The following is a 22,029-nucleotide window of genomic DNA, read 5'->3' as shown; positions in this document are numbered from 1 at the left end:
GTGTGCAGACACTGGGGGAGGGGTGAGTGCACACACTGGGGGAGGGTGGGTGCAGACACTGGGGAAGGGGTGAGTGCACACACTGGGGGAGGGTGGGTGCAGATACTGGGGGAGGCGGTGGGTGCAGGCACTGGGGGATGGGTGGTTGCAGACACTGGCAAGGAGTGGATGCAGATACTGGGGGAAGAGTAGGTGCCGACACTGGGGGAGGGGTGGGTGCGGAGTCTGGGGTTGCGTGGGTGCAGATACTGGTGGAGGGGTGGGTGTTGATACTGGGGGAGGGTGGGTGCTGACGCTCTGGGAAGGTGGATGCGGACACTGCGGGAGGGTGGGTGCAGATACTGGGGGAGGGGTGAGTGCAGATAGTGGGGGAGCGGGTGGGTGCAGATACTGGGGGAAGGGTGAGTGCTGACGTTCTGGGAAGGTGGATGCGGACACTGCGGGAGGGTGGGTGCAGATACTGGGGGACGGGGGGGCAGATACTGGGGGAGAGGGTGGGTGCAGATACTGGGGGAAGGGTGGGTGCAGACACTGGGGCAGGGGGTTGGTGCACATACTGGGGGAAGGATGGGTGCAGACACTGGGTGAATGATGGGTGCAGACACTGGTGCAGGGGGTTGGTGCAGACACTGGGGGAGGTTGGGTGCAGGCACTGGGGGAATGGTGAGTGCAGACACTGGGGGGGGTGGGTGCAGACACTGGGGCAGGTGTTGGATGCAGACACTGGGGGAGGGTGGATCCAGACACTGATGGAGGGGTGGATGCAGACACTGGGGGAGGGGAGGGTGCAGACACTGGGGGAGTGGACGGTGTTGACACTGAGGGAGGGTTGGGTGCAGACACTGGGGGAGTGTGGGTGCAGACACTGGGGGAGGGTTGGGTGCAGACACTGGGTGAATGGTGGGTGCAGACACAGGGGGAGGGGTGGAAATAGACACTGGGGGAGGGTGGGTGCAGACACAAGGGAAAGCTGGGTGCAGACACAGGGAGAGGGTGGGTGTAGACACTGGAAGAATGGTGGGAGCAGACACTGGGAAGGGGCGGGTGCAGACACTGGGGGAGGTGTGGGTGCAGACGCTGGGGGAGTCTGGGTCCAGGTACTGGGGAGGTGTGGGTGCAGACACTAGGGCAGGGGGTGGGTGCAGACACTGGGGGAGGGCGGGCCCAGACACTGGGGTAAGGTTGGTTGCAGACTCTGGGGAATGGGACGGTGTTGACACTGGGGGAGGGGTGGTTGCAGACACTGGGCGAATGGTAGGTGCAGACACTGGGGGAGTTTGGGTGCAGACACTGGTGGAGGGGTGGGTGCAGACACTGGGGAGAGGTGAGTGCAGACACTGGGGGAGTGGAGGGTGCAGACACTGGGGGAGGGTGGGTGCATGCACTGGGGGAATGTTGGGTGCAGACAATGGGGGAGGGGTTGGTGCAGACACTGGGAGAGGGGAGGGTGCAGACACTGGGGGAGTGGATGGTGTTGACACTGGGGCAGGGGTTGGGGGCTGACGCTGGGGGGATGGTGGGTGCAGACACTGGGGGACGGGTGGGTGCAGACACTGGGGGAGGGTGGGTGCAGACACTGGGGGAGGTTTGGGAGCAGACACTGGGTGAATGGTGGGTGCAGACACTTGGGGAGGGTTGGGTGCAGACACTGGGGGAGGGGTGGGTGCAGACACTGGGGGAGGTGTGGGTGCAGACGCTGAGGGAGTCTAGGTCCAGATACTGGGGAGGTGTGGGTGCAGACACTGGGGGAGTGGTGAGTGCAGAGACTGGGACAGTGTTTGGGTGCAGACACTGGGGCAGGGTGTGGATGCAGACACTGGGGAAGGGTGGGTCCAGACACTGGGGGAGGGGTGAATGCAGACACTGGGGGAGGGGAGGGCGCAGACACTGGGGGAGTGGACGGTGTTGACACTGAGGGAGGGTTGGGTGCAGACACTGGGGGAGTGGAGTGTGCAGACACTGGGGGAGGGTGGGTGCATGCACTGGGGGAATGTTGTGTGCAGACAATGGGGGAGGGGTGGGTGCAGACACTGGGAGAAGGGAGGGTGCAGACACTGGGGGAGTGGATGGTGTTGACACTGGGGCAGGGGTTGGGGGCTGACGCTGGGGAGATGGTGGGTGAAGACATTGGGGGACGGGTGGGTGCGGACACTGGGGTGGGTGGGTGCAGACACTGGGGGAGGGTGGGTGCAGACACTGGGGGAGGGTTGGGTGCAGACACTGGGTGAATGGTGGGTGCAGACACTTGGGGAGGGTTGGGTGCAGACACTGGGGGAGGGTTGGGTGCAGACACTGGGGGAGGTGTGGGTGCAGACGCTGGGGGAGTCTGGGTCCAGATACTGGGGAGGTGTGGGTGCAGACACTAGGGCAGGGGATGGGTGCAGACACTGGGGGAGTGGTGAGTGCAGACACTGGGGGAGGGTGGGTGCAGACACTGGGGCATGGGGTGGATGCAGACACTGGGGGCGGGTGGGTCCAGACACTGGGGGAGGGGTGGATGCAGACACTGGGGGAAGGTTGGTTGCAGACTCTGGGGGATGGGACGATGTTGACACTGGGTGAGGGGTGGTTGCAGACACTGGGTGAATGGTGGATGCAGACACTGGGGGAGTTTGGGTGCAGACACTGGTGGAGGGATGAGTGCAGACACTGGGGGAGGGGTGGGTGCATGCACTGGGGGAATGTTGGGTGCAGACAATGGGGTAGGGGTGGGTGCAGACACTGGGAGAGGGGAGGGTGCAGACACTGGGGGAGTGGATGGTGTTGACACTGGGGCAGGGGTTGGGGGCTGACGCTGGTGGGATGGTGGGTGCAGACACTGGGGGACGGGTGGGTGCAGACACTGGGGCAGGGTGGGAGCAGACACTGGGGGAGGGTTGGGTGCAGACACTGGGTGAATGGTGGGTGCAGACACTTAGGGAGGGTTGGGTGCAGACACTGGGGGAGGGGTGTGTGCAGACACTGGGGGAGGTGTGGTTGCAGACGCTGAGGGGGTCTAGGTCCAGATACTGGGGAGGTGTGGGTGCAGACACTAGGGCAGGGGGTGGGTGCAGATACTGTGGGAGGGTGGGCCCAGACACTGGGGGAGGGGTGGATGCAGACACCGGGGGAGTGGTGGGTGCAGACACTGGGGGAGGGGTGGGTGCAGAAAATGGAGGAGAGTTGGGTGTAGACACTGGAGGAGGGGTGGGTGCAGACACTGGAGAATAGTGGGTTGGGTGCAGACACTGGGCAGGGGGTGGGTGCAGATACTGGGGGAGGGTGGGCCCAGACACTGGGGGAGGGGTGGATGCAGACACCGGGGGAGTGGTGGGTGCAGACACTGGGGGAGGGGTGGGTGCAGAAAATGGAGGAGAGTTGGGTGTAGACACTGGAGGAGGGGTGGGTGCAGACACTGGAGAATAGTGGGTTGGGTGCAGACACTGAGGGGTGCGTGGGTGCAGATACTGGGGGAGGGGGGGCAGATATTGGGGGAGAGGGTGGGTGCAGATACTGGGGGAAGGGTGGGTGCAGACACTGGGGCAGGGGGTTGGTGCACATACTGGGAGAAGAATGGGTGCAGACACTGGGTGAATGATGGGTGCAGACACTGGGGCAGGGGGTTGGTGCAGACACTGGGGGAGGTTGGGTGCAGGCACTGGGGGAATGGTGAGTGCAGACACTGGGGGAGGGTGGGTGCAGACACTGGGGCAGGTGTTGGATGCAGACACTGGGGGAGGGTGGGTCCAGACACTGATGGAGGGGTGGATGCAGACACTGGGGGAGGGGAGGGTGCAGACACTGGGGGAGTGGACGGTGTTGACACTGAGGGAGGATTGGGTGCAGACACTCGGGGAGTGTGGGTGCAGACACTGGGGGAGGGTTGGGTGCAGACACTGGGTGAATGGTGGGTGCAGACACTGGGGGAGGGGTGGAAATAGACACTGGGGGAGGGTGGGTGCAGACACAAGGGAAAGCTGGGTGCAGACACTGGGGGAGGTTGGGTGCAGACACTGGGGGAGTGGTGAGTGCAGAGACTGGGACAGGGTTTGGGTGCAGACACTGGGGCAGGGTGTGGATGCAGACACTGGGGAAGGGTGGGTCCAGACACTGGGGCAGGGGTGAATGCAGACACTGGGGGAGTGGAGTGTGCAGACACTGGGACAGGGGTTGGGGGCTGACGCTGGGGGGATGGTGGGTGAAGACATTGGGGGACGGGTGGGTGCAGACACTGGGGGAGGGTGGGTGCAGACACTGGGGGAGGGTGGGTGCAGACACTTGGGGAGGGTTGGGTGCAGACACTGGGGGAGGGTTGGGTGCAGACACTGGGGGAGGTGTGGGTGCAGACGCTGGGGGAGTCTGGGTCCAGGTACTGGGGAGCTGTGGGTGCAGACACTAGGGCAGAAGGTGGGTGCAGACACTGGGGGAGGGTGGGCCCAGACACTGGGGTAAGGTTGGTTGCAGACTCTGGGGGATGGGACGGTGTTGGCACTGGGGGAGGGGTGGTTGCAGACACTGGGTGAATGGTGGGTGCAGACACTGGGGGAGTTTGGGTGCAGACACTGGTGGAGGGGTGGGTGCAGACACTGGGGAGAGGTGAGTGCAGACACTGGGGGAGTGGAGGGTGCAGACACTGGGGGAGGGTGGGTGCATGCACTGGGGGAATGTTGGGTGCAGACAATGGGGGAGGGGTGGGTGCAGACACTGGGAGAGGGGAGGGTGCAGACACTGGGGGAGTGGATGGTGTTGACACTGGGGCAGGGGTTGGGGGCTGACGCTGGGGGGATGGTGGGTGCAGACACTGGGGGACGGGTGGGTGCAGACACTGGGGGAGGGTGGGTGCAGACACTGGGGGAGGGTCGGGTGCAGACACTGGGTGAATGGTGGGTGCAGACACTTAGGGAGGGTTGGGTGCAGACACTGGGGGAGGGCTGGGTGCAGATACTGGGGGAGGTGTGGTTGCAGCCGCTGAGGGAGTCTAGGTCCAGATACTGGGGAGGTGTGGGTGCAGACACTGGGGGAGTGGTGAGTGCAGAGACTGGGACAGTGTTTGGGTGCAGACACTGGGGCAGGGTGTGGATGCAGACACTGGGGAAGGGTGGGTCCAGACACTGGGGGATGGGTGAATGCAGACACTGGGGGAGGGGAGGGCGCAGACATTGGGGGAGTGGACGGTGTTGACACTGAGGGAGGGTTGGGTGCAGACACTGGGGGAGTGGAGTGTGCAGACACTGGGGGAGGCTGGGTGCATGCACTGGGGGAATGTTGTGTGCAGACAATGGGGGAGGGGTGGGTGCAGACACTGGGAGAAGGGAGGTTGCAGACACTGGGGGAGTGGATGGTGTTGACACTGGGGCAGGGGTTGGGGGCTGACGCTGGTGGGATGGTGGGTGAAGACATTGGGGGACGGGTGGGTGCAGACACTGGGGGAGGGTGGGTGCAGACACTGAGGGAGGGTGGGTGCTGACACTGGGGGAGGGTTGGGTGCAGACACTGGGTGAATGGTGGGTGCAGACACTTGGGGAGGGTTGGGTGCAGACACTGGGGGAGGGTTGGGTGCAGACACTGGGGGAGGTGTGGGTGCAGACGCTGGGGGAGTCTGGGTCCAGATACTGGGGAGGTGTGGGTGCAGACACTAGGGCAGGGGATGGGTGCAGACACTGGGGGAGTGGTGAGTGCAGACACTGGGGGAGGGTGGATGCAGACACTGGGGCATGGGGTGAATGCAGACACTGGGGGCGGGTGGGTCCAGACACTGGGGGAGGGGTGGATGCAGACACTGGGGGAAGGTTGATTGCAGACTCTGGAGGATGGGACGGTGTTGACACTGGGGGAGGGATGGTTGCAGACACTGGGTGCATGATGGGTGCAGACACTGGGGGAGTTTGGTTGCAGACACTGGTGGAGGGGTGAGTGCAGAAACTGGGGGAGGGGTGGGTGCATGCACTGGGGGAATGTTGGGTGCAGACAATGGGGGAGGGGTGGGTGCAGACACTGGGAGAGGGGAGGGTGCAGACACTGGGGGAGTGGATGGTGTTGATACTGGGGCAGGGGTTGGGGGCTGACGCTGGGGGGATGGTAGGTGCAGACACTGGGGGACGGGTGTGTGCAGACACTGGGGGAGGGTGGGAGCAGACACTGGGGGAGGGTTGGGTGCAGACGCTGAGGGAGTCTAGGTCCAGATACTGGGGAGGTGTGGGTGCAGACACTAGGGCAGGGTTGGGTGCAGACACTGGGGCAGGGTGGGCCCAGACACTGGGGGAGGGGTGGATGCAGACACTGGGGGAGTGGTGGGTGCAGACACTGGGGGAGGGGTGGGTGCAGAAAATGGAGGAGAGTTGGGTGTAGACACTGGAGGAGGGGTGGGTGCAGACACTGGAGAATAGTGGGTTGGGTGCAGACACTGGGCAGGGGGTGGTTGCAGACACTGAGGGGTGCGTGGGTGCAGACACTGGGGGAGGCGGTGGCTGCAGGCACTGGGGGATGGGTGGTTGCAGATACTGGGCAAGGAGTGGGTGCAGATACTGGGGGAGGGGTGGGTGTTGATACTGGGGAAGGGTGAGTGCTGACGCTCTGGGAAGGTGGATGCGGACACTGAGGGAGGGTGGGTGCAGATACTGGGGGAGGGGTGGTTGCAGATAGTGGGGGAGGGGTGGGTGCAGACACTGGGGCAGGGGGTTGGTGCAGATACTGGGGGAAGGGTGGGTGCAGACTCTGGGTGAATGGTGGGTGCAGACACTGGGGGAGGGGTGGAAATAGACACTGGGGGATGGTGGGCGCTGACACAAGGGAATGCTGGGTGCAAACACTGGGGGAGGGTGGGTGCAGACACTGGGGGAGTGGTAGGTGCAGACATTGTGGGAGGTTGGGTGCAGACACTGGGGGAGGGTGGGTCCAGACACTTGGGAGGGGTGAATGCAGACACGGGGGAAGGGTGGCTGCAGACTCTGGGGGAGGGGACGGTGTTGACACTGGGGGAGGGGTGGGTGCAGACACTGGGTGAATGGTGGGTGCAGACACTGCGGGAGTTTGGGTGCAGACACTGGGGGAGGGCAGGGCGCAGGCAATGGGGAGAGGTGAGTGCAGACACTGGGGGAGGGGAGGGTGCAGACACTGAGGGAGGGGAGGGTGCAGACACTGGGGGAGGGTGGGCCCAGACACTGGGTGAATTGTGGGTGCAGACACTGGGGGAGTTTGGGTGCAGACACTGGGGGAGTGGTGGGTGCAGCCACTAGGTAGAGGTGAGTGCAGACACTGGGGTAGGGGAGGGTGCAGACACTGGGGGAGGGGATGGTATTGACACTGGGGGAGAGAAGGTGCATGTACTGGGGGAATGGTGGGTGCAGACACTGGGGGAGGGGTGGGTGCAAACACTGGGGGAGCGGAGGATGCAGACACTGGGGCAGGGGTTGGGGGCTGACTCTGGGGGAATGGTCGGTGCAGACACTGGGCGACGGGTGTGTGCCGAGTGTGGGGTTGCATGGGTGCAGATACTAGGGGAGGCGTGGGTGTTGATACTGGGGGAGGGTGGGTGCTGACGCTCTGGGAAGGTGGATGCGGACACTGCGGGAGGGTGGGTGCAGACACTGGTGGAAGGGTGGGTGCAGAACTGGGGCAGGGGGTGTGTGCTGACACTGTGGGAGGAGTTAGTGCAGACTCTCGGGGAATGGTGGGTGCATACACTGGGGGAGGTTGGGTGCAGGCACTGGAGGAATGGTGAGTGCAGACACTGGGGGAGGGTGGGTGCAGACACTGGGGCAGGGGTTGGATGCAGACACTGGGGGAAGTGTGTCCAGACACTGGTGGAGAGGTAGATGCAGACACTGGGGGAGGGGAGGGTGCAGACACTGGGGGTGTGGACGGTGTTGACACTGGGGGAGGATTGGATGCAGACACTGGGGGAGGGTGGGTGCAGACACTGGGGGAGGATTGGGTGCAGACACTGGGTGAATGCTGGGTGCAGACACTGGGGCAGGGGGTAGTTGCAGACACTGGGGGAATGGTGGGTGCAGACACTGGGGGAGGTTGGGTGCAGACACTGGGGGAGTGGTGAGTGCAGAGACTGGGGCAGGGTGTGGGTGCAGACATTGGGGCAGGGTGTGGATGCAGACACTGGGGGAGGGTGGGTCCAGACACTGGGGGAGGGGTGAATGCAGACACTGTGGGAAGGGTGGCTGCAGACTCTGGGGGAGGGGACGGTGTTGACACTGGGGGAGGGGTGGTTGCAGACACTGGGTGAATGGTGGGTGCAGACACTGGGGGAGGGGTGGGTACAGACACTGGGTGAATGGTGGGTCCAGACACTGGGGGAGGCTGGGTGCAGACACTGGGGGAGTGGTGAGTGCAGACACTGGGGGAGGGGTGTTTGCAGACACTGGGGGAAGGGTGGGTGCAGACTCTGGGGGAGGGGACGGTGTTGACACTTTGGGAGGGGTGTGTGCAGACAATGGGTGAATGGTGGGTGCAGACACTGGGGGAGTTTGGGTGCAGACACTGGGGGAGTGGATGGTGTTGACACTGGGGCAGGGGTTGGGGGCTGACTCTGGGGGAAAGCTGGGTGCAGACACTGGGGGACGGGTGGGTGCAGAAACTGGGGGAGGGGTGGGTATAGACACTGGGGGAGGAAGCTTGCAGACACAGGGGAAAGCTGGGTGCAGACACTGGGGGATGGGTGGGTGCAGACACTGGAGGAGGGTGGTTGCAGACACTGGGGAAGGGGCGGGTGCAGAAACTGTGTTCGGGGTTTCTGCAGACACTGGGGGAATGGTGGGTGCAGACACTGGGGGAGGTTGGGTTCAGACACTGGGGGAGTGGTGAGTGCAGACACTGGGGGAGGGTGGGTGCAGACACTGGGGCAGTGGGTGGATGCAGACACTGGGGCAAGGTGGGTCCAGACACTGGGGGAGGGGTGGATGCAGACACTGGGGGAAGGGTGGTTGCAGACTCTGGGGGATGGGGCGGGGTTGACACTGGGGGAGGTGTGGGTGCAGACACTGGGTGAATGATGGGTGCAGACACTGGGGGAGTTTGGGTGCAGACACTGGGGGAGGGGTGGGTGCAGACACTGGGGAGAGGTGAGTGCAGACACTCGGGGAGTGGAGGGTGCAGACACTGGGGGAGGGTGGGTGCATGCACTGGGGGAATTTTGGGTGCAGACAATGGGGAATGGGTGGGTGCAGACACTGGGAGAGGGGAGGGTGCAGACACTGGGGGAGTGGATGGTGTTGACACTGGTGCAGGGGTTGGGGGCTGACGCTGGGGGGATGGTGGGTGCAGACACTGGGGGACGGGTGGGTGCAGACACTAGGGGAGGGTGGGTGCAGACACTGGGGGAGGGTTGGGTGCAGACACTGGGTGAATGGTGGGTGCAGACACTTAGGGAGGGTTGGGTGCAGACACTGGGGGAGGTGTGTGTGCAGACACTGGGGGAGGTGTGGGTGCAGACGCTGGTGTAGTCTGGGTCCAGATACTGGGGAGGTGTGGGTGCAGACACTAGGGCAGGGGGTGGGTGCAGACACTGGGGGAGGGTGGGCCCAGACACTGGGGGAGGGGTGGATGCAGACACTGGGGGAGAGGTGGGTGCAGACACTGGGGGAGGGGTGGGTGCAGAAACTGGAGGAGAGTTGGGTGTAGACACTGGGGGAGGTTGGGTGCAGACACTGGGGGAGTGGTGAGTGCAGAGACTGGGGCAGGGTGTGGGTGCAGACACTGGGGCAGGGTGTGGATGCAGACACTGGGGGAAGGTGGGTCCAGACACTGGGGGAGGGGTGAATGCAGACACTGTGGGAAGGGTGGCTGCAGACTCTGGGGGAGGGGACGGTGTTGACACTGGGGGAGGGGTGGTTGCAGACACTGGGTGAATGGTGGGTGCAGACACTGGGGGATTTTGGGTGCAAACACTGGGGGAGGGGTGGGTGCAGACACTGGGGAGAGGTGAGTGCAGACACTGGGGGAGGGGTGGGTGCAGACACTGGGTGAGGGGATGGTGTTGACACTGGGGAAGGGAGCTTGCAGTCACAGGGGAAAGCTGGCTGCAGACACTGGGGGAGGGTGTGTGCAGACACTGGAGGAAGTGTGGGAGCAGACACTGGGGCACGGGGTGGGTGCAAACACTGCGGGAGGGTGGCTGCAGACACTGGGGGAGGGGCAGGTGCAGACACTGGTTTAAGGGTATCTGCAGACACTGGGGGAATGGTGGGTGCAGACACTGGGGGAGGCAGGCTGCAGACACTGGGGGAGTGGTGAGTGCAGACACTGGGGGAGGGGTGTTTGCAGACACTGGGGGAAGGGTGGGTGCAGACTCTGGGGAAGGGACGGTGTTGACACTTTGGGAGGGGTGTGTGCAGACACTGGGGGAATTGTGGGTGCAGACACTGGGGGAAGTGTGGGTGCAGGCTCTTGGGGAATGGTGTTGCAGACACTGGGGGAGGGTTGGGTATAGACATTGGGGGAGGGAGCTTGCAGTCACAGGGGAAAGCTGGCTGCAGACACTGGGGGAGGGTGTGTGCAGACACTGGAGGAAGTGTGTGAGCAGACACTGGGGCACGGGGTGGGTGCAGACACTGCGGGAGGGTGGCTGCAGACACTGGGGGAGGGTCAGGTGCAGACACTGGTTTAAGGGTATCTGCAGACACTGGGAGAATGGTGGGTGCAGACACTGGGGGAGGCTGGGTGCAGACACTGGGGGAGTGGTGAGTGCAGACACTGGGGGAGGGGTGATTGCAGACACTGGGGGAAGGGTGGGTGCAGACTCTGCGGGAGGGGACGGTGTTGACAGTTTGGGAGGGGTGTGTGCAGACAATGGGTGAATGGTGGGTGCAGACACTGGGGGAGTTTGGGTGCAGACACTGGGAGAGGGGTGGGTATTGACACTGGGGGAGGGAGCTTGCAGACACAGGGGAAAGCTGGCTGCAGACACTGGGGGAGGGGTGGGTGCAGACACTGTAGGAGTGTGGTTGCAGACACTGGGGAAGGGGAGGGTGCAGAAGATGTGTTCGGGGTTTCTGCAGACACTGGGGGAATGGTGGGTGCAGACACTGGGGGAGGTTTGGTTCAGACACTGGGGGAGTGGTGAGTGCAGACACTGGGGGAGGGTGGGTGCAGACATTGGGGCAGTGGGTGGATGCAGACACTGGGGCAGTGTGGGTCCAGACACTGGGGGAGGGGTGGATGCAGACACTGGGGGAAGGGTGGTTGCAGACTCTGGGGGATGGGACGGGGTTGACACTGGGTGAATGATGGGTGCAGACACTGGGGGAGTTTGGGTGCAGACACTGGGGGAGGGGTGGGTGCAGACACTGGGGAGAGGTGAGTGCAGACACTCGGGGAGTGGAGGGTGCAGACACTGGGGGAGGGTGGGTGCATGCACTGGGGGAATTTTGGGTGCAGACAATGGGGGAGGGGTGGGTGCAGACACAGGGAGAGGGGAGGGTGCAGACACTGGGGGAGTGGATGGTGTTGACACTGGTGCAGGGTTTGGGGGCTGACGCTGGGGGGATGGTGGGTGCAGACACTGGGGGATGGGTGGGTGCAGACACTAGGGGAGGGTGGGTGCAGACACTGTGGGAGGGTTGGGTGCAGACACTGGGTGAATGGTGGGTGCAGACACTTAGGGAGGGTTGGGTGCAGACACTGGGGGAGGGGTGTGTGCAGACACTGGGGGAGGTGTGGTTGCAGACGCTGAGGGGGTCTAGGTCCAGATACTGGGGAGGTGTGGGTGCAGACACTAGGGCAGGGGGTGGGTGCAGATACTGTGGGAGGGTGGGCCCAGACACTGGGGGAGGGGTGGATGAAGACACCGGGGGAGTGGTGGGTGCAGACACTGGGGGAGGGGTGGGTGCAGAAAATGGAGGAGAGTTGGGTGTAGACACTGGAGGAGGGGTGGGTGCAGACACTGGAGAATAGTGGGTTGGGTGCAGACACTGGGCAGGGGGTGGGTGCAGATACTGGGGGAGGGTGGGCCCAGACACTGGGGGAGGGGTGGATGCAGACACCGGGGGAGTGGTGGGTGCAGACACTGGGGGAGGGGTGGGTGCAGAAAATGGAGGAGAGTTGGGTGTAGACACTGGAGGAGGGGTGGGTGCAGACACTGGAGAATAGTGGGTTGGGTGCAGACACTGAGGGGTGCGTGGGTGCAGATACTGGGGGAGGGGGGGCAGATATTGGGGGAGAGGGTGGGTGCAGATACTGGGGGAAGGGTGGGTGCAGACACTGGGGCAGGGGGTTGGTGCACATACTGGGAGAAGAATGGGTGCAGACACTGGGTGAATGATGGGTGCAGACACTGGGGCAGGGGGTTGGTGCAGACACTGGGGGAGGTTGGGTGCAGGCACTGGGGGAATGGTGAGTGCAGACACTGGGGGAGGGTGGGTGCAGACACTGGGGCAGGTGTTGGATGCAGACACTGGGGGATGGTGGGTCCAGACACTGATGGAGGGGTGGATGCAGACACTGGGGGAGGGGAGGGTGCAGACACTGGGGGAGTGGACGGTGTTGACACTGAGGGAGGATTGGGTGCAGACACTCGGGGAGTGTGGGTGCAGACACTGGGGGAGGGTTGGGTGCAGACACTGGGTGAATGGTGGGTGCAGACACTGGGGGAGGGGTGGAAATAGACACTGGGGGAGGGTGGGTGCAGACACAAGGGAAAGCTGGGTGCAGACACTGGGGGAGGTTGGGTGCAGACACTGGGGGAGTGGTGAGTGCAGAGACTGGGACAGGGTTTGGGTGCAGACACTGGGGCAGGGTGTGGATGCAGACACTGGGGAAGGGTGGGTCCAGACACTGGGGCAGGGGTGAATGCAGACACTGGGGGAGTGGAGTGTGCAGACACTGGGACAGGGGTTGGGGGCTGACGCTGGGGGGATGGTGGGTGAAGACATTGGGGGACGGGTGGGTGCAGACACTGGGGGAGGGTGGGTGCAGACACTGGGGGAGGGTGGGTGCAGACACTTGGGGAGGGTTGGGTGCAGACACTGGGGGAGGGTTGGGTGCAGACACTGGGGGAGGTGTGGGTGCAGACGCTGGGGGAGTCTGGGTCCAGGTACTGGGGAGCTGTGGGTGCAGACACTAGGGCAGAAGGTGGGTGCAGACACTGGGGGAGGGTGGGCCCAGACACTGGGGTAAGGTTGGTTGCAGACTCTGGGGGATGGGACGGTGTTGGCACTGGGGGAGGGGTGGTTGCAGACACTGGGTGAATGGTGGGTGCAGACACTGGGGGAGTTTGGGTGCAGACACTGGTGGAGGGGTGGGTGCAGACACTGGGGAGAGGTGAGTGCAGACACTGGGGGAGTGGAGGGTGCAGACACTGGGGGAGGTTGGGTGCATGCACTGGGGGAATGTTGGGTGCAGACAATGGGGGAGGGGTGGGTGCAGACACTGGGAGAGGGGAGGGTGCAGACACTGGGGGAGTGGATGGTGTTGACACTGGGGCAGGGGTTGGGGGCTGACGCTGGGGGGATGGTGGGTGCAGACACTGGGGGACGGGTGGGTGCAGACACTGGGGGAGGGTGGGTGCAGACACTGGGGGAGGGTCGGGTGCAGACACTGGGTGAATGGTGGGTGCAGACACTTAGGGAGGGTTGGGTGCAGACACTGGGGGAGGGCTGGGTGCAGATACTGGGGGAGGTGTGGTTGCAGCCGCTGAGGGAGTCTAGGTCCAGATACTGGGGAGGTGTGGGTGCAGACACTGGGGGAGTGGTGAGTGCAGAGACTGGGACAGTGTTTGGGTGCAGACACTGGGGCAGGGTGTGGATGCAGACACTGGGGAAGGGTGGGTCCAGACACTGGGGGATGGGTGAATGCAGACACTGGGGGAGGGGAGGGCGCAGACATTGGGGGAGTGGACGGTGTTGACACTGAGGGAGGGTTGGGTGCAGACACTGGGGGAGTGGAGTGTGCAGACACTGGGGGAGGCTGGGTGCATGCACTGGGGGAATGTTGTGTGCAGACAATGGGGGAGGGGTGGGTGCAGACACTGGGAGAAGGGAGGTTGCAGACACTGGGGGAGTGGATGGTGTTGACACTGGGGCAGGGGTTGGGGGCTGACGCTGGTGGGATGGTGGGTGAAGACATTGGGGGACGGGTGGGTGCAGACACTGGGGGAGGGTGGGTGCAGACACTGAGGGAGGGTGGGTGCTGACACTGGGGGAGGGTTGGGTGCAGACACTGGGTGAATGGTGGGTGCAGACACTTGGGGAGGGTTGGGTGCAGACACTGGGGGAGGGTTGGGTGCAGACACTGGGGGAGGTGTGGGTGCAGACGCTGGGGGAGTCTGGGTCCAGATACTGGGGAGGTGTGGGTGCAGACACTAGGGCAGGGGATGGGTGCAGACACTGGGGGAGTGGTGAGTGCAGACACTGGGGGAGGGTGGATGCAGACACTGGGGCATGGGGTGAATGCAGACACTGGGGGCGGGTGGGTCCAGACACTGGGGGAGGGGTGGATGCAGACACTGGGGGAAGGTTGATTGCAGACTCTGGAGGATGGGACGGTGTTGACACTGGGGGAGGGATGGTTGCAGACACTGGGTGCATGATGGGTGCAGACACTGGGGGAGTTTGGTTGCAGACACTGGTGGAGGGGTGAGTGCAGAAACTGGGGGAGGGGTGGGTGCATGCACTGGGGGAATGTTGGGTGCAGACAATGGGGGAGGGGTGGGTGCAGACACTGGGAGAGGGGAGGGTGCAGACACTGGGGGAGTGGATGGTGTTGATACTGGGGCAGGGGTTGGGGGCTGACGCTGGGGGGATGGTAGGTGCAGACACTGGGGGACGGGTGTGTGCAGACACTGGGGGAGGGTGGGAGCAGACACTGGGGGAGGGTTGGGTGCAGACGCTGAGGGAGTCTAGGTCCAGATACTGGGGAGGTGTGGGTGCAGACACTAGGGCAGGGTTGGGTGCAGACACTGGGGCAGGGTGGGCCCAGACACTGGGGGAGGGGTGGATGCAGACACTGGGGGAGTGGTGGGTGCAGACACTGGGGGAGGGGTGGGTGCAGAAAATGGAGGAGAGTTGGGTGTAGACACTGGAGGAGGGGTGGGTGCAGACACTGGAGAATAGTGGGTTGGGTGCAGACACTGGGCAGGGGGTGGTTGCAGACACTGAGGGGTGCGTGGGTGCAGACACTGGGGGAGGCGGTGGCTGCAGGCACTGGGGGATGGGTGGTTGCAGATACTGGGCAAGGAGTGGGTGCAGATACTGGGGGAGGGGTGGGTGTTGATACTGGGGAAGGGTGAGTGCTGACGCTCTGGGAAGGTGGATGCGGACACTGAGGGAGGGTGGGTGCAGATACTGGGGGAGGGGTGGTTGCAGATAGTGGGGGAGGGGTGGGTGCAGACACTGGGGCAGGGGGTTGGTGCAGATACTGGGGGAAGGGTGGGTGCAGACTCTGGGTGAATGGTGGGTGCAGACACTGGGGGAGGGGTGGAAATAGACACTGGGGGATGGTGGGCGCTGACACAAGGGAATGCTGGGTGCAAACACTGGGGGAGGGTGGGTGCAGACACTGGGGGAGTGGTAGGTGCAGACATTGTGGGAGGTTGGGTGCAGACACTGGGGGAGGGTGGGTCCAGACACTTGGGAGGGGTGAATGCAGACACGGGGGAAGGGTGGCTGCAGACTCTGGGGGAGGGGACGGTGTTGACACTGGGGGAGGGGTGGGTGCAGACACTGGGTGAATGGTGGGTGCAGACACTGCGGGAGTTTGGGTGCAGACACTGGGGGAGGGCAGGGCGCAGGCAATGGGGAGAGGTGAGTGCAGACACTGGGGGAGGGGAGGGTGCAGACACTGAGGGAGGGGAGGGTGCAGACACTGGGGGAGGGTGGGCCCAGACACTGGGTGAATTGTGGGTGCAGACACTGGGGGAGTTTGGGTGCAGACACTGGGGGAGTGGTGGGTGCAGCCACTAGGTAGAGGTGAGTGCAGACACTGGGGTAGGGGAGGGTGCAGACACTGGGGGAGGGGATGGTATTGACACTGGGGGAGAGAAGGTGCATGCACTGGGGGAATGGTGGGTGCAGACACTGGGGGAGGGGTGGGTGCAAACACTGGGGGAGCGGAGGATGCAGACACTGGGGCAGGGGTTGGGGGCTGACTCTGGGGGAATGGTCGGTGCAGACACTGGGCGACGGGTGTGTGCCGAGTGTGGGGTTGCATGGGTGCAGATACTAGGGGAGGCGTGGGTGTTGATACTGGGGGAGGGTGGGTGCTGACGCTCTGGGAAGGTGGATGCGGACACTGCGGGAGGGTGGGTGCAGACACTGGTGGAAGGGTGGGTGCAGAACTGGGGCAGGGGGTGTGTGCTGACACTGTGGGAGGAGTTAGTGCAGACTCTCGGGGAATGGTGGGTGCATACACTGGGGGAGGTTGGGTGCAGGCACTGGAGGAATGGTGAGTGCAGACACTGGGGGAGGGTGGGTGCAGACACTGGGGCAGGGGTTGGATGCAGACACTGGGGGAAGTGTGTCCAGACACTGGTGGAGAGGTAGATGCAGACACTGGGGGAGGGGAGGGTGCAGACACTGGGGGTGTGGACGGTGTTGACACTGGGGGAGGATTGGATGCAGACACTGGGGGAGGGTGGGTGCAGACACTGGGGGAGGATTGGGTGCAGACACTGGGTGAATGCTGGGTGCAGACACTGGGGCAGGGGGTAGTTGCAGACACTGGGGGAATGGTGGGTGCAGACACTGGGGGAGGTTGGGTGCAGACACTGGGGGAGTGGTGAGTGCAGAGACTGGGGCAGGGTGTGGGTGCAGACATTGGGGCAGGGTGTGGATGCAGACACTGGGGGAGGGTGGGTCCAGACACTGGGGGAGGGGTGAATGCAGACACTGTGGGAAGGGTGGCTGCAGACTCTGGGGGAGGGGACGGTGTTGACACTGGGGGAGGGGTGGTTGCAGACACTGGGTGAATGGTGGGTGCAGACACTGGGGGAGGGGTGGGTACAGACACTGGGTGAATGGTGGGTCCAGACACTGGGGGAGGCTGGGTGCAGACACTGGGGGAGTGGTGAGTGCAGACACTGGGGGAGGGGTGTTTGCAGACACTGGGGGAAGGGTGGGTGCAGACTCTGGGGGAGGGGACGGTGTTGACACTTTGGGAGGGGTGTGTGCAGACAATGGGTGAATGGTGGGTGCAGACACTGGGGGAGTTTGGGTGCAGACACTGGGGGAGTGGATGGTGTTGACACTGGGGCAGGGGTTGGGGGCTGACTCTGGGGGAAAGCTGGGTGCAGACACTGGGGGACGGGTGGGTGCAGAAACTGGGGGAGGGGTGGGTATAGACACTGGGGGAGGAAGCTTGCAGACACAGGGGAAAGCTGGGTGCAGACACTGGGGGATGGGTGGGTGCAGACACTGGAGGAGGGTGGTTGCAGACACTGGGGAAGGGGCGGGTGCAGAAACTGTGTTCGGGGTTTCTGCAGACACTGGGGGAATGGTGGGTGCAGACACTGGGGGAGGTTGGGTTCAGACACTGGGGGAGTGGTGAGTGCAGACACTGGGGGAGGGTGGGTGCAGACACTGGGGCAGTGGGTGGATGCAGACACTGGGGCAAGGTGGGTCCAGACACTGGGGGAGGGGTGGATGCAGACACTGGGGGAAGGGTGGTTGCAGACTCTGGGGGATGGGGCGGGGTTGACACTGGGGGAGGTGTGGGTGCAGACACTGGGTGAATGATGGGTGCAGACACTGGGGGAGTTTGGGTGCAGACACTGGGGGAGGGGTGGGTGCAGACACTGGGGAGAGGTGAGTGCAGACACTCGGGGAGTGGAGGGTGCAGACACTGGGGGAGGGTGGGTGCATGCACTGGGGGAATTTTGGGTGCAGACAATGGGGAATGGGTGGGTGCAGACACTGGGAGAGGGGAGGGTGCAGACACTGGGGGAGTGGATGGTGTTGACACTGGTGCAGGGGTTGGGGGCTGACGCTGGGGGGATGGTGGGTGCAGACACTGGGGGACGGGTGGGTGCAGACACTAGGGGAGGGTGGGTGCAGACACTGGGGGAGGGTTGGGTGCAGACACTGGGTGAATGGTGGGTGCAGACACTTAGGGAGGGTTGGGTGCAGACACTGGGGGAGGTGTGTGTGCAGACACTGGGGGAGGTGTGGGTGCAGACGCTGGTGTAGTCTGGGTCCAGATACTGGGGAGGTGTGGGTGCAGACACTAGGGCAGGGGGTGGGTGCAGACACTGGGGGAGGGTGGGCCCAGACACTGGGGGAGGGGTGGATGCAGACACTGGGGGAGAGGTGGGTGCAGACACTGGGGGAGGGGTGGGTGCAGAAACTGGAGGAGAGTTGGGTGTAGACACTGGGGGAGGTTGGGTGCAGACACTGGGGGAGTGGTGAGTGCAGAGACTGGGGCAGGGTGTGGGTGCAGACACTGGGGCAGGGTGTGGATGCAGACACTGGGGGAAGGTGGGTCCAGACACTGGGGGAGGGGTGAATGCAGACACTGTGGGAAGGGTGGCTGCAGACTCTGGGGGAGGGGACGGTGTTGACACTGGGGGAGGGGTGGTTGCAGACACTGGGTGAATGGTGGGTGCAGACACTGGGGGATTTTGGGTGCAAACACTGGGGGAGGGGTGGGTGCAGACACTGGGGAGAGGTGAGTGCAGACACTGGGGGAGGGGTGGGTGCAGACACTGGGTGAGGGGATGGTGTTGACACTGGGGAAGGGAGCTTGCAGTCACAGGGGAAAGCTGGCTGCAGACACTGGGGGAGGGTGTGTGCAGACACTGGAGGAAGTGTGGGAGCAGACACTGGGGCACGGGGTGGGTGCAAACACTGCGGGAGGGTGGCTGCAGACACTGGGGGAGGGGCAGGTGCAGACACTGGTTTAAGGGTATCTGCAGACACTGGGGGAATGGTGGGTGCAGACACTGGGGGAGGCAGGCTGCAGACACTGGGGGAGTGGTGAGTGCAGACACTGGGGGAGGGGTGTTTGCAGACACTGGGGGAAGGGTGGGTGCAGACTCTGGGGAAGGGACGGTGTTGACACTTTGGGAGGGGTGTGTGCAGACACTGGGGGAATTGTGGGTGCAGACACTGGGGGAAGTGTGGGTGCAGGCTCTTGGGGAATGGTGTTGCAGACACTGGGGGAGGGTTGGGTATAGACATTGGGGGAGGGAGCTTGCAGTCACAGGGGAAAGCTGGCTGCAGACACTGGGGGAGGGTGTGTGCAGACACTGGAGGAAGTGTGTGAGCAGACACTGGGGCACGGGGTGGGTGCAGACACTGCGGGAGGGTGGCTGCAGACACTGGGGGAGGGTCAGGTGCAGACACTGGTTTAAGGGTATCTGCAGACACTGGGAGAATGGTGGGTGCAGACACTGGGGGAGGCTGGGTGCAGACACTGGGGGAGTGGTGAGTGCAGACACTGGGGGAGGGGTGATTGCAGACACTGGGGGAAGGGTGGGTGCAGACTCTGCGGGAGGGGACGGTGTTGACAGTTTGGGAGGGGTGTGTGCAGACAATGGGTGAATGGTGGGTGCAGATACTGGGGGAGTTTGGGTGCAGACACTGGGAGAGGGGTGGGTATTGACACTGGGGGAGGGAGCTTGCAGACACAGGGGAAAGCTGGCTGCAGACACTGGGGGAGGGGTGGGTGCAGACACTGTAGGAGTGTGGTTGCAGACACTGGGGAAGGGGAGGGTGCAGAAGATGTGTTCGGGGTTTCTGCAGACACTGGGGGAATGGTGGGTGCAGACACTGGGGGAGGTTTGGTTCAGACACTGGGGGAGTGGTGAGTGCAGACACTGGGGGAGGGTGGGTGCAGACATTGGGGCAGTGGGTGGATGCAGACACTGGGGCAGTGTGGGTCCAGACACTGGGGGAGGGGTGGATGCAGACACTGGGGGAAGGGTGGTTGCAGACTCTGGGGGATGGGACGGGGTTGACACTGGGTGAATGATGGGTGCAGACACTGGGGGAGTTTGGGTGCAGACACTGGGGGAGGGGTGGGTGCAGACACTGGGGAGAGGTGAGTGCAGACACTCGGGGAGTGGAGGGTGCAGACACTGGGGGAGGGTGGGTGCATGCACTGGGGGAATTTTGGGTGCAGACAATGGGGGAGGGGTGGGTGCAGACACAGGGAGAGGGGAGGGTGCAGACACTGGGGGAGTGGATGGTGTTGACACTGGTGCAGGGTTTGGGGGCTGACGCTGGGGGGATGGTGGGTGCAGACACTGGGGGATGGGTGGGTGCAGACACTAGGGGAGGGTGGGTGCAGACACTGTGGGAGGGTTGGGTGCAGACACTGGGTGAATGGTGGGTGCAGACACTTAGGGAGGGTTGGGTGCAGACACTGGGGGAGGGGTGTGTGCAGACACTGGGGGAGGTGTGGTTGCAGACGCTGAGGGGGTCTAGGTCCAGATACTGGGGAGGTGTGGGTGCAGACACTAGGGCAGGGGGTGGGTGCAGATACTGTGGGAGGGTGGGCCCAGACACTGGGGGAGGGGTGGATGCAGACACCGGGGGAGTGGTGGGTGCAGACACTGGGGGAGGGGTGGGTGCAGAAAATGGAGGAGAGTTGGGTGTAGACACTGGAGGAGGGGTGGGTGCAGACACTGGAGAATAGTGGGTTGGGTGCAGACACTGGGCAGGGGGTGGGTGCAGATACTGGGGGAGGGTGGGCCCAGACACTGGGGGAGGGGTGGATGCAGACACCGGGGGAGTGGTGGGTGCAGACACTGGGGAGGGGTGGGTGCAGAAAATGGAGGAGAGTTGGGTGTAGACACTGGAGGAGGGGTGGGTGCAGACACTGGAGAATAGTGGGTTGGGTGCAGACACTGAGGGGTGCGTGGGTGCAGATACTGGGGGAGGGGGGGCAGATATTGGGGGAGAGGGTGGGTGCAGATACTGGGGGAAGGGTGGGTGCAGACACTGGGGCAGGGGGTTGGTGCACATACTGGGAGAAGAATGGGTGCAGACACTGGGTGAATGATGGGTGCAGACACTGGGGCAGGGGGTTGGTGCAGACACTGGGGGAGGTTGGGTGCAGGCACTGGGGGAATGGTGAGTGCAGACACTGGGGGAGGGTGGGTGCAGACACTGGGGCAGGTGTTGGATGCAGACACTGGGGGAGGGTGGGTCCAGACACTGATGGAGGGGTGGATGCAGACACTGGGGGAGGGGAGGGTGCAGACACTGGGGGAGTGGACGGTGTTGACACTGAGGGAGGATTGGGTGCAGACACTCGGGGAGTGTGGGTGCAGACACTGGGGAGGGTTGGGTGCAGACACTGGGTGAATGGTGGGTGCAGACACTGGGGGAGGGGTGGAAATAGACACTGGGGGAGGGTGGGTGCAGACACAAGGGAAAGCTGGGTGCAGACACTGGGGGAGGTTGGGTGCAGACACTGGGGGAGTGGTGAGTGCAGAGACTGGGACAGGGTTTGGGTGCAGACACTGGGGCAGGGTGTGGATGCAGACACTGGGGAAGGGTGGGTCCAGACACTGGGGCAGGGGTGAATGCAGACACTGGGGGAGTGGAGTGTGCAGACACTGGGACAGGGGTTGGGGGCTGACGCTGGGGGGATGGGTGGGTGAAGACATTGGGGGACGGGTGGGTGCAGACACTGGGGGAGGGTGGGTGCAGACACTGGGGGAGGGTGGGTGCAGACACTTGGGGAGGGTTGGGTGCAGACACTGGGGGAGGGTTGGGTGCAGACACTGGGGGAGGTGTGGGTGCAGACGCTGGGGAGTCTGGGTCCAGGTACTGGGGAGCTGTGGGTGCAGACACTAGGGCAGAAGGTGGGTGCAGACACTGGGGGAGGGTGGGCCCAGACACTGGGGTAAGGTTGGTTGCAGACTCTGGGGGATGGGACGGTGTTGGCACTGGGGGAGGGGTGGTTGCAGACACTGGGTGAATGGTGGGTGCAGACACTGGGGGAGTTTGGGTGCAGACACTGGTGGAGGGGTGGGTGCAGACACTGGGGAGAGGTGAGTGCAGACACTGGGGGAGTGGAGGGTGCAGACACTGGGGGAGGGTGGGTGCATGCACTGGGGGAATGTTGGGTGCAGACAATGGGGGAGGGGTGGGTGCAGACACT

This window comes from Pristiophorus japonicus, chromosome 9 (assembly GCF_044704955.1).
Source record: "Pristiophorus japonicus isolate sPriJap1 chromosome 9, sPriJap1.hap1, whole genome shotgun sequence".
Classification (NCBI taxonomy): Eukaryota; Metazoa; Chordata; class Chondrichthyes; family Pristiophoridae; genus Pristiophorus; species Pristiophorus japonicus.
Note: the sequence above shows the minus strand (reverse complement) of the source record.